Source organism: Panicum virgatum, chromosome 4N (genome assembly GCF_016808335.1).
Source record: "Panicum virgatum strain AP13 chromosome 4N, P.virgatum_v5, whole genome shotgun sequence".
NCBI classification, from domain to species: Eukaryota; Viridiplantae; Streptophyta; class Magnoliopsida; order Poales; family Poaceae; genus Panicum; species Panicum virgatum.
In genome coordinates, this window is record NC_053148.1 from 17,562,861 (window position 1) to 17,580,246 (window position 17,386).

Genomic DNA, 17,386 nt, shown 5'->3' on the forward strand with positions numbered 1-17,386 from the left:
CCAACACTGAAAGTCAGGTCTCTCCGTTTGCTATCTGCATAGCTCTTTTGCCTACTTTGTGCAATTCTCAGATTTTCCCGCACAGCTTGTACCATCTACTCTGCATATTCTATAATGTCAGGGCCAAAGAGCTGCTTCTCACCAATCTGATCCCAATAGAGAAGAGTCCTGCACTTTCTGCCATACAATGCCTCGAAGGGGGACTTCTTCAGACTGGCCTGATAGCTGTTGTTGTATGAAAACTCAGCATATGATAGGCACTTATCCCAACTAGTGCCGTACTGAATGGCACAAGCTCTCAGCATATCTTCCAACACTTGGTTGGTTCTCTCTGTCTGCCCATTTGTCTGAGGGTGATAAGCCGTACTGAAACGCAGCTTCGTATCCAACGAATCATGGAGCTGCTCCCAGAATCATGAAGTGAACTGAGATCCTCTGTCTGATATAATCTTCTTGGGCACACCATGCAAGCAGACAATTCGAGAGATGTACAACTCTGCAAGTCTAGCACCGGAGTAAGTAGTGTTCACCGAAATGAAGTGAGCAACCTTCGTCAGACGATCCACTACTACCCATATAGAGTTGTACCCTTTCTGAGTACGAGGCAATCCAACAATGAAGTCTATAGTGATTTCCTCCCATTTCCACTCTGGAATCTTCAAAGGCTGTAACAGACCTACTGGCCTCTGATGCTCAGCCTTGACACGCTGACAGGTGTCACAAATAGCCACGTACTCTGCCACAGAACGCTTCATCCCATACCACCAGAAACGTTCCTTGAGATCATAATACATCTTCGTGCTGCCCGGATGAATAGAGTAAGCTATATCATGGGCCTCACTCAGAATCAACTTCCAGAGATCTTTCACATCTGGCACACAGATTGGATTCTTGTACCACAAGGTACCCTGATCATCCTCTCTGAAATGAGGAGCCTTGCCTTTCTTGAGCAATTCACGGATCTCCTACAGCTTCTCATCTTCATTCTGATGCTGCCGGATCTCTGCCTCTAGAGTCGGTACTGCCTCGAATGTCGCACTCGAAGTATGATGCAAGAAACCCAGACTCAACTGCTCAAACTCCTTACATAACTCTGCAGGCATCTGGAAAGCCACGGCCATGTTGACATAGCTTCTTCTGCTCAGAGCATCTGCCACAACATTAGCCTTACCCGGATGATAGTGAATCTCCAGGTCAAAGTCCTTGACCAACTCTAACCATCTTCTCTGCCGCATGTTCAGCTCATTCTGCGTGAATATATACTTGAGGCTCTTGTGATCAGTGTAGATATCACACTGCTGCCCATACAAGTAATGCCTCCAAATCTTCAGAGCATGCACAACTGCGGCTAACTCAAGATCATGAGTGGGATAGTTCATCTCATGTCGACGTAACTGCCGTGAAGCATAAGCAATCACTCTGCCCTCCTGCATCAGAAACACAACCAAGACAATCCTTCGAAGCATCACAGTACACCGTGAACCTCTTGCTCTAGTCTGGCAGAGTAAGGACTGGCGCCATAGTCAACCTCTTCTTCAGCTCATCCAAGGCCATCTGACGCTCATCAGTCCATATGAATGCCGCAATCTTCTCTAGCAAAGAAGTCAAAGGCTTCGCGATCTTGGAGAAATTCTCAATGAACCTCCGATAATATCCTGCTAAGCCCAAGAATGACTGGACTTCCTTCACCGTCTGCGGTGTCTCCCACTCGAGCACATCCTTCACCTTACTCGGATCAACTGGAATACCTCCCTTGGAGATGATATGACCGAGGAATGGAACCTCGTCAATCCAGAACTCGCACTTGCTGAACTTAGCATACAGCTGATGCTCCCTCAATCTCTGCAACACGAGCCTCAGATGCTCTTCATGCTCTTCCTCTGTCTTGGAGAAGATCAGAATATCATCGATGAAGATCACCACGAAGACATCCAGATAATCCATGAAAACCAGGTTCATCATGTGCATGAAGAAAGCCGGGGCATTAGTCAAGCCGAAGGACATGACCGTGTACTCATACAACCCGTACTTGCAAGTGAATGCCATCTTCGGAATATCCCCAAGACGGATCCTCAGCTGAAAATAACCCGAACGCAGATCAATCTTCGAGAATATACGAGCACCTCGAAGTAGATCGAAGAGATCCTCAATACGGGGCAGTGGATGCTTGTTCTTGATGGTAACTGCATTCAGCTCCTGATAATCGACACACATTCTCTTCGAGCCATCCTTCTTATCTACTAGCAACAATGGAAAAGCCCAAGGAGAGAAGCTGCGACGGATATAGCCCTTGGCTAGCAACTCATCAATAGTCTTCTTGACTTCCTCATGCTCTATAGGTGCCATGCGGTAGGGCTGCTTTGCAATAGGAGCTGTGCTAGGCAAGAGATCAATAGAAAACTCGATGTCGCGTTCAGGCGGCATACTTGGCAAATCATCCAGAAAGACATCCGGGAATTCAGACACCACGCGAATACCGTCTGTGGGTCTAGCCTCCATCTGATGAAGAAATCCAGAAGGTTCCACTGCACTGATAGTAATCTCCTGACCACTGGAAGCCGACAATAAGACTGTCCTCTGAGCACAATCTATCCGGACTCCCCACTTAGCAAGAGTCTCCATCCCCAGAATGACATCGATGCCCTTGGTGTCTAGCACCATCAGATCTGTACTGAACTCTACTCCCCTCAAGGATACACTAACTCTGGGGCAGAAAGTATGAGATCTCAACTGTCCTCCCGGTGAAGATACTAACAGGCAACTCTTTAATGTGCTAGTATGAATACCATGTTGCTCGACAAAAGACTGAGTAATGAAGGAATGAGTAGCACTAGTATCGAAAAGCACTGTAGCTGGATATGAATTGACCATGAACGTACCAATAACCACGTTGGGAGCCTCGGGCGCTGACTCGACCGTCACGTGGTTCACTCTGCCCTGAAGTGGCGCCCTGGGCTGAGCTGAGCGCCCCTGCTGTCCCGCCTGCGCCTTCCGGGGGCAAGAGTTGGCATAGTGCCCCGGCTGGCCGCAGTGATAGCAGGTGCGAGGGGGTCCCTGAGCCTGCTGTCCAGTAGGAGGAGCTGCCTGCCGTGGAGCCTGAGGTGCTGGCGGATCTGGTGGAGCAGCACAAGCCGAAGGTGCCGGTAACCTCGGGCCCTGACCTGCCTGCTGCTGCTATCGAGGCGGGTACTGCTACGGCCTCTGCTTGTACTGCTGGGGAGGCCGGTACTGCTGCTGCTGGTACTGCTGGGGCGGCTGGAGGCGAGGACGGGTGTTGCTACCAGAAGCAACGGGAACGATCTTCCTCTTCTTGTCCTCCATCTCCAGGTGCTTGCGCTCCATGTTGAGCGCGCTGTCAACCAGATGGTTGAAGTCATCGAAGCGGAGGTTGAGCAGCGCGTACTAGAGGTAGTCCTCAAGACCCTCCATGAAGTGCTCCTGCTTCTTGCGGTCATCCGCAACCTCGGCAGGGGCGTAGCGAGAAAGCTGCAGAAAACGATCACGATACACCGTGACCGTCATAGTCCCTTGAAGTGAAAAAGACAGATGTATATATCGAATGATTAATTCATAACTCAGAAAGATATAACAAGGGGATATTAGCTCAAAAGGAAACGCTGAATGATTATATATGAGATTACCTACTTCAGTGCAAGGAACTCCTTCTGCTTCATCTTCATAACGCCCGCGGGGACGTCGTGGCTGCGGAACCACTCCCGGAACTGGAGCCAGGTGAGAGCCTCGCGGTCCTGAACTGGGTGGGACTCCCACCAGTCCAAAGCTTCCCCTCGCAGCTGTCCTGCTGCGTACAATACTCGCTCCCGATCATCGCATTGGGCGATGTCCAGCTAGTGCTCCACTGCACGGAGCCAGTCGTTAGGCTGAAGAGGGTTGGACGTGTGAGAGAACGTCAGCGGGTGACCCCTCAGGAACTCAGCACGCCTGTCACGGGTCTGCGGCGGTGGAGGAGGTGGAGGCTGAGTGTGAGCCTGCTGAAGTGCCTGAACAGTGTTGTTCAGGGTAGCCATCATCTGCATCTGGAGCTGGAAGTACTGCTCTGGGGTAAGAGGCGGAGGCATCGGGATCCCAGTACTCTGGTTGTTCTGCCCCTGGTTGTTCTGCCCCTGTTGGTCAGAACTACGCCTAGTGTTCACCATCTGATTTTTGGACAAAAGATTTCATGAGTAAGGATATTGCAGAAATAAATTCAGATGGATACAATATTTTTCTGCAAGAAAGACTTATACATGATAAAGTAGACAGAATAGAGTGGACGGTTTTACCCCCAACTATCTAACTTGTTTTATTAATTAATTAACTTTAACTTAATACTGATTTTCATTAAACAAATTTAACTACTAAGCTATGCAATCATCCAAAAATCCAAATCAAACATGTAGCATAATAACAAGCATACAAATTTCACAATTTAGCCGAGTTTAACATACGACTCAGCTAACACATCGCGTCGCAAAACGTGCTATCGTATTATTATAAAGAGGTCATTTAGCTTATACCTATGATGGTCAGATGACTTACTCTAGGCTAGTATCTACGAAAACTATTCTATAGAGAGAAATCAAGGCAAGACGAGTAAGAGGCTTGGAATTCAAGGAATATAATAGCAAAATAGTTTCAGCAGACAAGGCTGAGAGAGAAGAAGTCCTAGAACTCAACCAGTTCTATCTAGGCTTTCATCCTACAGTCGATACGGCTCTGATACCACTCTGTAACACCAGGTTTATAAAAGGACATAAACCGAGCAATATATACGTGCCAGGATCAAGTCACACGTATATACAATAGAATGAATAGTATATCACAGCACATATCACGTAAAAAGGTATAATAAAGCGAGTACGAATGTTATTTATTACATTAATGACAAATGTCTGATACAGAGTAAGCGGAAGCGTAATACATAAACAATAACTCTCGTCGGAAGCTGAGTAGGGCGCCACAGGGATGTCGACTAGGAGATGAACGCCAAGAAGTCCTCGTACTCCTGGTAGCTCCGGGTGAACTCCCTCGCGTCGGCAGGAACTGAGCAGCAGTAGAGTGTCCCCAAGAGGAAAAAGAGTAGAGTAGGCAAGAGTGAGTACACAACTTGTACTCAATAAGTATAACACAAACTATGAGGCTCTAATGCTGGCTGACTAACTGCATTAGCTTTTAAGTCTTGGCAAAATTTTATTAAAGCTAATTACTACAAGTTGATGAATTACCATAAACCCAGTTACATAGTAATTAATCAAAATTATCCATGTTACTACTGAGTACCATACCAAACCAAGCCACTCGGGGAAACCTGCCTCATCAAAGAAAGATAACCCCACTAATCAAAAGGAGGATCTGGGCCGCTCATGACTGTGAGCACGGCTAGTATACCAGTTTTACACTTTGTAGAGGTTGCACATCTTTACCCACAAGTCATGAGCTATGCCAGTTGTTCATCACACTTCCATAGGTGAGATGACTAGCAAACTCACTACGAGGCCGTTACAAAGGATCTCGTTGGTAAGGCGTAACTGCGAAGAGTTGGATCGGCGACGATGGGGCCCACCTCACGGGGGTACAAGCACATGTGCACAAACCAAGCACAAACCAAGCCGGAGGAGCAGGGACCATTGAAGCTTACCACCCTTTGCCCCGCAGGTAAGTTACTCCAAACCAAAAAGACCTAATTAGTAAGCCAAGACCGTCCCATTCCAGTCTTGTGGTAGCGCTGTTGTCCCAGGTTGTCGCTCTATGAACCGGTCCTTATGGAGAGTGGCCAACCAAGCACTAAGCACCATGCTGGCCCCCTAAACCATGTTTCTATCAAAACCAATTTTAACGAGACGTGAGCCACTCAAGCCAACACAGAGGGCCACTCTCAGAATTAAGTTGCATATACCATTAATCAAATTAATTATAAAGGACCAAGTGTGTTATAGCATGGCACCTAGCACAACTAGCCAAAATGCAACCCAAGGATATATATATATATATATATATATATATATATATATATATATATATATATATATATATATATATATATATATATATATAAAGTGGATAGAAAAGTCCTTATAGGCATACAGTATTAAAATGCAGTATGAAATTGTAATTAAATGTGATAGGTGGTGTTCATGTTATACTTGACTTCCTCATACTGCTCCTGCTGCTACTCAAACTAGTCGGAAGACGGCTGCTCCGGGTACTGGTACTGGGGCTCCTCAGATGGATCAACGTCTACTCACGAACACATGGCCAAAACAATGCACAACAATAAGCATACAAGCAAACACTAACAAAAGCTAAGAAACAGTACATCAGTACATAAAAACAGCACACTAAACTAGTCTAAAATTATTCTACACGTTACAACGATCCTGTGGATATAAAGAACGCCTAAAACGGAGCTAAAACGCAAAATCTAGGCAAAAAACAAGATCCAGGGACCAACTTGTAAGAAAACTGGAGTTCCAGGGGGTTTCTGGGCAAAATCGAGGACTAAAACGTAATTAAGGATTAGATCTGGGGGTCTAACTCGCGAAATTACCAAGCTAGGATGGCGGGTTCTATATTCAAAAAACTCAGGGGGCTGCTTGCTAAATTCTGGGCCAAACTGCAATTATTTTTAAAAAGAGATGGACTGCGGATTGATATCAAGAAAGATGGGGGGTTCTTTAACAAAAATCCAGGCCGAAACAGTATCTTCAGATCGGAACCATCGGATCTTGATCTGATGGCTCAGGGCGGCTCCGGTTTAGATCTAATCTAGGCCGTGGATTCGAGATCGAGCGGCCGCAGGCAATTGGGGGCGCGGGCGGCGGCGGGACTCGCCGGCGATGTGCTCCCAAGGTGGGGCTTCGTCGGAGAACACTGTTAACGCTGTTCCGGGGCCTAATTCTACCCTGATTTGGGTCCTAGAGCACGAGTGTGGCACGGGTAAGGCACATGTGGGCCTAGACAGGCGGTGCGGGGCTCAGAGAGGGCTTCTCGACGGCGAGGGCGGCTCGGCGGCGACAGAGCTCGCCGGAGCGCGGTGCCTGGGCACCTAGGGTGTACCAGGGGCCCTAAAACCTAGCGAAAACGGAGCAGGGGGGACGATGGTGCTCACCGAGCAAGGAATTAGACGGAGAGGTGTCGCAGGGAGGCCGGCGACGAGGTTGCGCGGCAGCGTTTGGGGCGGAGCTCGGGGACAAGTCGGAGCATGGCTTCTCCGGGCCTGCTAGTCCCACGGCTCAACTCAGGGAGGTCCTGCGAAGGAAATCACGGTGGTCAGGGCGGTCCGAGGTGCTCCGGCGGCGTGGAATCGCCATGGCGGTCCGAGCTCACCGGAGATGAAGTCTGGCTCGATTCCGGCGATGGCGTGGTCTGGGGCCGGGGCAGCAAGCTCGGAGAGGTCCCTGGTGCTCAGGCGAATCTCCTGCGGGGGTTATTGGTGGCAGAGGCACGACGGGGCGGCCGGACCACGGTTGCGCAGGGGACTCGGCGCAGCAAGGGCGGGCGATGGCGCTGGTGTGCTGTGGCGGCGATGGTGTGGCGAGGTGGGTGCTCAGGGGCCGCGAGGGTGCCAAAATAAAGGAGGCCGTGCAGTGGTTTGGGCGTGCGTGCCACGAACGGAAAGCCGGCGACATTCGCGGCCGGGATTGGTGCCGTGCCCTGCGAGATCCCGGGCTCGGCGTGCGGCTTCTAGAAGGAGGACGTGGCGTGCTGAGCGGCTGGCCTGTGGGCCTGTGAGGCCGTGCGATCCACGGCGCAGGAGTCCGGCTGGGAACTCGGCGCGGTGGTCCGGCGGCAGGGGTGCGACGCGAGGAAGAAGAAGGAAAGGGGTGTGTGGGGCCGGAGTGTCAGCGGGTGAAAACCGGGGAAGAGAGCGGGCGTGCTCAGAGAGCCGCTGACGAGTGGGCCCGGGGTGAGTGCGGGAGGGGGGCGTGAAGGCGCTGCGCTGGAGAGAGGCTGCACTGGCTGGCAAGCGGGGCCCGGTGTCAGGCGGGGTGAGAGGGAGGGGTGCGGGCACTAGCTGGGCTGCGCGCGGGTTGCTGGGCCGAAGGGAAAGGGGTGCGGGTTGGGCCAAGAAAGAGAAAAGGGCAGGCGGGGCTGGGTTGCTTTGGGTTTTTTTGGTTTTTTTTCTTTTTTTCTTTTTCCTTCTCTTTTCTATTTCTAAACACCACTCAAACTATTTGAATTCAAATTCAAATTTGAATTCAACCCTAGCACACAAACCAATAAAAGAGATGCTCCAGCATGAATGCAACAAACATTTTTAACCCTATGATAAATTTTAATTACTTAAGGAACAAAAATTAGATTAAAAGCAAGTCTAACACAATAAACCTTAGAAAATTAAATGAAGCCAATTAAATTTATTAATAAATGCTGAAATTTAAATTAGGGTGTTACAAGAACACACAGGGAAATACAAAAACACACAGGGAAATTCCTCATTTCTCTGTGGATTAGATAAAACACACAGCGAAATGTGGGTTAGATAAAACGCACAGCAAAATTGACATGACATACTGGGAAATTTCACATTTCCATGTGGGTTAGATAAAACACACAAGGAAATGAATGTGACACACAGGAAAATTAATCTGGATTGGGAGGAAGAACACATCAATAGTTCATCTTTATCCTTTTAATCGAGAATTGAAATTTGTAACTGGTATTTTTCCCTCATAAAAACTCAAAATTTGATGATTCTGAAAGCGATCGGGTGCTCTAGACTAAGAGGGGGAGGGGGTGAATTAGGCACTATTAAAACCTTAACCTATGGCTCCAACTAGTTTGCACAAAACTTAAACTAAAACAAGCTATCTAGATGTGCAACTACGGTTCACCTTAGTGTAAAACCCTCATCCCAAAAGAGTTTAGCAACCTATTGCCAATCCTATCAAGATACTACACTAAAAAGGTAAAGGCACACAAGTTGCAATATGAAATGTGGAAGCTTAAACAGCGGGATGAGAAGAAGCGAACTCTCGACACGAGGATTTATCCCGTGGTTCGGATTGCCACAAAGGCGCCCCTACATCAATGTTGTTGTTGTCGGTCGAAACCCACCGGCGAGCAGCGACAGGCAACACGAAGAGCCGGGAGGTCGCCGGGGCGCTGGCAGGCACTGCTCCCTCGTCGACGGCCCGCAATTCCAGCACACGTCGCGGCTTGTGAAGACGCAGGGCGTGCCACCTGACCTATACCTGATCAGGAAGGTGCAAACGTGCTTGCAACGATTAGCCTACATACACAAACACGTGGAAACATAAGTCCGAGCCATGGTCGGCTCCCCGGGGTGACTCTTGCATCGGCTTTAAAGAGCCGATCGAGTCCCGGTGTCAGATTGGATCTGTTTGCATACGGATATTGATAAATAAAGCGAGTAACTGTAAAACTGCTTCAATTAAACCTAACTAATCTAATCCACGATGGTAAAAGCTTCACCGCTATATCGGAACATACTACACATGATTGGGCCTAATAAACGTAATAGATAACTAAACCATAACAAAAAACATAGGCCTAAGAACTAGCAAGAGCTGATTCCCAGATCAATTCCCTGTTAAGACTAGAGCAAAGCATCTAACACGTCACCGGATCATCCAATCCGTTTGCAAGGCCTAACCTAGTAGATATTACGCCAACTCTCAAGAATAAGAGCAAACCATAACAGATTAGATCTATTAGATAGAAAAGAAGCAGAGTGTTGTCTCCGTGCAACTAACTCTACGTAACAAGAGTTAGCATAAGATTAAAACATGACTGCACGAAAACAACATGATATTCGTAGATGATAAGCAACAAAGCATGATAGATCTACTAAAAGCCATGCTACGAACATCAGGATAACTAGCATTACTCGCCATAAAAAACACTTCAGTACGAGTAATACCAAGGTAAAAGCAAGAACAACGCTACCCTGATCGCGAGAAGCGATCTGGGCAGCATGACGCTTACTTGGATGAAACCCTAAGATTAGAGGTGGCGATGCGCCAAGATTGTTGTTTGCGAGACGTGATGACGTTCTTTTTTTATGAATAACATAGGGTACATATTTATAGTCCAGAGACTTGGGAAACAATCTAAACTAATCTTGCCCCGATCGGACTCTATCTCTAATCTTGAACTAAATCTAAAGATACATGGCCCATGTGGCCCAAATGCTCACGCAGGAGCCGATTTACAAGCCTTCTTATTCTTCTGCTTTAAGCCCATCTTGCTTTCGGCCCATAAATTAACCCTATTATTTTATGGCGATAACACATGCCCCCCTGGTTTTGGCAATGATAATTCCAAAACCACTCTGTCGCTTCATCTTCCCGTTAATGCTCATTAAACACACTGCAACCACCAAGGAAGACGCAACGTTTCTGCAACTGGCTCCTCGTAGAATGTGAAACTGCCGATCTGTCTTCCATCTCTTCACTATTTAATCTCACCCCGAATCGGCTCTTCTTCACAGCAAACTCCTTCTTCCTCCCAAATCCAAGTAGCGCAGAAAATCCATTCCTCCGCCAGCCATGGCAATCTCTTCCTCCTCCGGCTCCAACTCCTTCAGAGACTCTTCCTCCTCCTCTTCTCCTTCTTCTTCTTCCCTCTCCACCTCCTCCATCGACTCTATCCCGGAGAGCCGAGAGCCGACTGGCGTACACAGTGCGTACGAAGCACTGGCTCCTCTGCATTGGGATGCAGAGGAGTTCGACTTCAGGACCGTCTCCGAGGAGGACGAGCCCGAGACCAAGGGGGAGGATCTCCAGTTCCTGTTCCAGGAGGAACTGGAGAGCTTCAGTGATGACGCCTTCTCCTGGGACGGAGTCGACTCCTCTTCAGAAGAAGAGAGCGACTCCTCCTCCGGCGAAGATACGGTGGCAGGAGGAAACCCCCACCAATTCCTCAAAGCCCCCACGGAGGAAGGCGAAGAAGGAAGCAGCAGTAGTGGCGGACGAAGCAACAGCAGTGCTGACGATGACGACAACAGCGGCGGCAATGACGACGATGATGACGGCGGAGACGCATCGGCGCGAAGCCCCAAGCGCCGTAGGCACTCAGATACCTATGATTGGTAGATGTAGGTAGCATCGTAGGGGTAGGATCACAAAGCCAAAGGATTAATTCCTTTGTAACAATCGGCTTTCCCTTGTAAGAAACCTCTCTTCTAATGAAATCGATTTCCTTCAATTACTGTATGCCCGTTTACTTTCCAAAAAACTGATGGCAATGCATCAGGCTTCTATAAATATCCAAGAGCCGACGAAATTCAAACTAGAAGCAACCCGCATAAGAGTATCACTTCCACCCTGAACCGAACTCGAAACAAGCTCTCAAATCCGAGCGTAATTCGAAAACCCAACTCTACAAATTCGAGCAAGAACTATCCAAGCATCCGGAATTCGAATCAGAGCCCACAGCAACAAAACCTCAAGTCAACGGATCTGAACCATGGAAGACTCTGCAGCTCAGACAACAAATCCTACTGTTGATGATGCGGCAATCTGCAGCCTGAAGGTAATATTCAGCCTAATTCTTTTAGTATTCCTCAGCTTATCAAGCTTCTGAAACACTAAACTCTGAAACACGACACCATATATGAACTTCTGAATTTTTGAACTTCAGATGTCAGACATCCTTCTGCCGCATCCTTCTAATCCAACATCTTTCTGTCTTGGCTCACGAACCTATGAAAATCCCATAGATTTAATCTCTTATGAAGCAAATAGGATCCCTTTCGTGAGTCAAAACATCAATTTGAACCTCTGGGCCGACTGCTTAAGAGCCTGGCCTAACCCCCCTTAGAGTTGGATTACATGGTACAGCAGAGTAGCCAAAGCTTATATGCCCTTGTGGCAGGATTTGAACATAGCCGATGCACTTATATTATCATTATCACCTCTTGACAAAGATGAAAACCTTTAGAAAACCATCGGCTATTTTTGGTCTGATGCCCTGAACTGTTTCCTCTTTGATCATGGACCCATGACCATTACTCTGCTAGATGTTACCATGATAACTGGCCTAGACATTGGATCCCCTAATCCTGCTGCCCACAAAATGGCAGAAGTTCCCTTTAAACTTTCATCCAAGGTTAACTGCATAAACTGAGGCACTTACATGAGTCAGCACATGAAAACAAAAGGTCCAGTGACTGAGAAGGAACACACAGCCTTCTTAAATCTTTAACTAGAACACTTCATCTTCTGTGGCCCTTCTTTAGCTCCAACCAAGAATTATCTTCCCTTTGCCTACCACTTGGCCCATGGCAACCACACCGGCCTAGGTAAACTTTTCCTTGGAGAAACCTACAGATATCTCCATTTGATGACATCTAACTTGCTTAACCAAAAGAAACTGACAACTGGAGGCCCTTGGTGGTTTATTCAGTTGTGGGCACAACTGTACTTTCAGCACCATATCCCCAACTCCCAAAGCCTGACCAAGAACTCTTTTCCTGATGAGAGTGGTAAACCAATTAGATGTACTAGTTATGGCCAAGATTTATTTAGTCTTCCTGGCAGTAAACTGAATTCAGCCGAAGCAGCAAACTGGTTCAGAATCTTCTACAAAGGACTGGACAATCCATTCTATTTCCCATATGTATTTTTAAACCTGAAACTTGTACTTATTTAAAACATCTTAAGTCAATGGTTAGACATCGGCTATCTCGCTTCTCATATGTATTTTTACTAGCCAACTCAACGTGTTGGCTTCTCATTCATTTTTTTACCGGCCAACTCAACGTGTTGGCCTATCTCTTTTCTTCTTTTTTTTTACCGGCCAACTCAACGTGTTGGCCTATCTCTTTTCTTTTTTTTTACCGGCCAACTCAACGTGTTGGCCTATCTCTCTTTTTTTTTACCGGCCAACTCAACGTGTTGGCCTTTCTTAGTACAGCCAGATGGATGTCATCGGCTCTTGTTACTCGTTTTCCCACATGCTCGGGAAATACTTCTTGAGGTGTTGGCCATTGACAACAACAGGAAACTTGACACCATCCAGCTCCTCAAGCATGTAGGCATTTCCAGGCAAAACCTGATCAACCTTGTATGGTCCGTGCCAAGTTGCAGACCAATTGCCATATTTTCTATCTTTGGTTCCCAATGGTAACACTGCCTCCCAAACTAAGTCTCCAACCTGGAATTCTTTTGGCCTGACTTTCTTGTTGTACGCACGAGCAACTTTAGCCTTGTTTTCCTTTATCTTCTCCAATGACCAAAGTCTTAGCTCTGTCAGATCCTCCACATTGTCATTCATCAAGGCTGCATATTGTTCAGTTGTCAGATCATTCTGGAACTCGACACGCCTTGATCCAGCCGTGATTTCCCATGGCAACATAGCGTCTTGGCCATAGAACAAATGGTACGGCGATGTCTTGGTGGACCTGTGACATGAAATACGATACGCCCACAAAGCTTCTGACAACACTTCATGCTAGCGCCTAGGATATTCATCGATCTTTCGCTTTATGAGCTTGATGAGACTCTGGTTGGATGCTTCAGCCTGTCCATTAGCCTGGGCATAGTATGGAGATGATTTGATCAGCTTGATTCCCATGTCATCGGCGAACTTCCTGAATTCCTCTGATATAAAAACCGATCCTCTATCAGTCGTAATGGTCTGAGGGATCCCAAATCTGTGAATGATGTGCTCTTTGACAAAGCTGATCACATCTCTTGACGCTACTGACCTCATGGGCACTGCTACCCACTTTGTAAAATAATTTGTGGCAGCTAAGACCCACTGATGACCCTTGCTAGATGACGGGTTGATCTGACCAATCATATCCATGCCCCAACCTCCAAATGGCCACAGTTTGATGATATGATTCATTACTGATGCTGGCACTATCTGAATTTTGTCAAACCTCTGACATGCCTGACATCCTTTGTAATATTTGAAGCAATCTTCAAGCATAGTGGGCCAGTAATAACCCGATCGCCTAATCAGCCACTTCATCTTATGAGCCGATTGATGAGTACCGCAGGTTCCTTCATGAACCTCATGCAAGAGCCGATTTGACTCCGAAGGTCCCAGACATTTAAGCAGTAGTCCTTCCAAGGTCCTGTAGAACATGTTATCCCCTATCAGAACATACTTCATAGCCTTGAATCTTATCCTCCTGGGTGCCCCCCGAGCTGAATCCTTCAAGTAATTGAAGATATCGGCTCTCCAGTCTCCGGGTTCTAGAAACTGAACCTCCACATCGACTCCATCGGCTATTTCCTTGTACCCAGAAGCCATCTGTGCCAAATCATTGGCTTCATTGTTCAGAGTTCTGCGTATCCAGTGGAAATTGATGTACATGAATTGTGACATCAACTCACGGCAGCATCCATATTGGGAAAAGAGACTCGCTCTCACATCTATATTCTTCCGTGAGCTGAGAAATCACCAGCTTCGAATCTCCAAATATTTCCACCGCTTCTGCACCAGCTTCGAGGAGCAGTTCCATCCCTTTGCGAACGGCTTTATATTCTACCAAATTATTGGTGCATAGGGCAGTCATCCTGATGGAAAAAGAGTAAGTCGCCCTCGAGGCGACACCAATAGAATTCCCACACTGCACCCATCATCACAAGCCGATCCGTCAAAAAACATAGCCCAAGCACGAATAAATAGTGCAGCAATATCAGTACTGATCCTGTCTGCAACAAGATCCGCTAGTGCCTGTCCTTTGACTACTTTTGCAGGCTGATACCGAATATCGAACTCTGACAATGCAAACATCCATTTTCCAAGCCGGCCTTTCAGAACAGGAGCCAACAGCATGTGCTTTATGACATCCGATTTGCATATGACAATTGTTTCCGCCGAGAGCAAAATATGACGAAGCTTTGTACATGTAAAGAATAAGCAAAGGTAAAGCTTCAAGATCTCAGAATACCTGGTCTCGATGTCTAACATGCGTCTGCTGAGGTAGAAAACCACCCTCTCCTGGGCGTCGTGCTTCTGGATTAACACCGAAGCAATGGAAGTGTCACCCACGGATAGGTACACATAGAACGGCCTATCTTGCTGAGGAGGAACCAACACTGGGGGCTTTGATAAATATTCTTTTATTTCATCGAAAGCTTGCTACTGTTATACCCCCCAGTGAAACTCATCATCGGATTTGATCTTCACTAAACCCATGAATGGTTCGATGCGCCCAGACAGATTAGAAATAAATCGTCTAACAAAATTATTTTTACCGATGAGCTTCTGCAACTCTTTCATTGTGGTAGGCGGTTTCATCGTCTTCACAGCTTTTTGACTCTTCAGGCCGATCTCGATTCCCCGTTCATGCACCAAGAATCACAAAAATTGACCGGCCGACATGCCAAAGGCACACTTCTTTGGGTTCATTTTGAGCCCAAACCTTCAAGTCCGCTCCAAAACTTGACGCAGATCTTCTAGATTCCCCCCAGCTGATTTGGACTTGACCACAACATCATCAATATAAATTTCTACCAGTTTGCCGATGAGATCATGAAAAATGTAATTCATGGCACGTTGGTACGTTGCACCGGCATTTTTCAGTCCAAAGGTCATAAACAAGTACTCAAACAAGCCGACCGCGCCTGGTACTCTGAACGCGGTCTTGTGCACGTCTTCTGGGGCCATGAAGATCTGGTTATACCCGGCATTACCGTCCATAAAACTCATAATTTTGTGGCCGGCAGCTGCGTTGATCAATGTCTCTGCAATAGGCATCGGGTATTCGTCCTTTGGCGTCGCTCTGTTGAGATCTCTAAAATCGACGCAGACACGCCATCGGCCATCCTTCTTTTCTACCGGTACCACGCTAGAGATCCATTCTGCATACCGGCACGGCCTGATGAACCCAGCATCCAACATCTTCTCCACTTCTCTCTTGACTTCTTCTAGGACTTCGGCCTTCATCTGACGTGCTCATTGCTGAAACGGCCGAAACCCTTTCTTGAGCGGGAGCCGATGCTCGACGATGCTTCTGTCTAGACCGGGCATCTCAGTGTAGTCCCATGCGAAACAATCCCGGTACTCTTTTAGCAGTGCAATCATCTCCTCACGCAAGACCGAATCCAACTTTTTGCTGATAAATGTCGGCCGTGGCTTATCCCCAGGACCGATGTCAACCTCTTCCAAATCATCAGCAGACGTGAACCCGTATCCCAGCTTGCCGTCGTCTGAAAAACCAGTTGTGAACGCAGGCGAGTTTTCGTTATCCACAAGATCAGTGGCAAACACAGGGAGTTGACAGGAAAAATTATTTGGCCGCTTCTATACTTCCATTATCATCCGAAACCAAATAGTCGATGAGTGGCCAACTGCCAGAGCAGGCCATCGTATGTACATGATGTAACAATTCTGACCCCAAATAGGATTTTTCTATTTTTTGGGGCCGGTCACTGGGACCGGCCTCTCCTACTCTATCACACCTCGTAGCATGGCAGGACGTGTTTATTCTGTGAGGCCAGTGGATAAGACCAGCCTCAGTCCGTTTTTTGTCGCCTCGATCCGATCACAGTCTTCCAGTGAAATCCCTGAGATCGGCTCTTGTCCTTCTGCGTCCTAGGCATTCATATCTGCGAGCGAGACTTCGCTGGAATCGTCTGCAGGGACAACTTCTACTTCATCGCCGTCCCATTGGACCAGATACTGATGCATTGTGGAAGGGATACAACAGTTAGTGTGAATCCAATCTCTCCCAAGCAACACCGTGTATGTAGTCTTACTGTTGACGATGAACAACGAAGTCGGGATCATCTTGCAGCCCACTGTCAACTCCACATTAAGAACCCCCATGGCCTCTGATGGCTGCCCGTTGAAGTCGTTGAGCACCACGTTGGTCTTGATTAAGTCGGCAGAAGAACGCCCCAACCGGTGCAGCACTGAATATGGCATCAGGTTGACTGCAGCACCGGTGTCAACCAACATCCTGTTAACGGGTTTACCGTTGATGAAGCCCTTGAGATACAGCCCCTTCAAATGTTTGTAGCTTTTTTCCATTGGCTTCTCGAAGATGATCGGCCGGGGGCCAAGATCCAACTGTGCAACAGGCAAATCCTCCGGTTGGGGTGCCCGGAACTCTGACGGGAGCACGAACACCATGTTCACATCAGCCGATGGCTTCTCATCGGCTTTTGTCTGCTTGGGGTGCCACTCTTTTCTTGGAGGGCGCCTTTCCACCCTTCGCGGGTGCCTGACCTGTTCCGCGAGATCCGGACGTGCCTTTCTCAGCACGTCAATGTACTTTGCTTCTGCCACTTCTAGACTGCGAAAGCGCTGCACTCTGTGCTTTTGCGAGCGATTAAGCCCGTCAGGACACCACCGTGGGCGATGGTACCTGTCTTCTTCTTCCGGCTCAAGATCGCCCCTGGTCGGCCGCTCAACGTGATCGCCGTGACGCACTTTGGGCCCAAGCGCCGGAACACCGATGTCT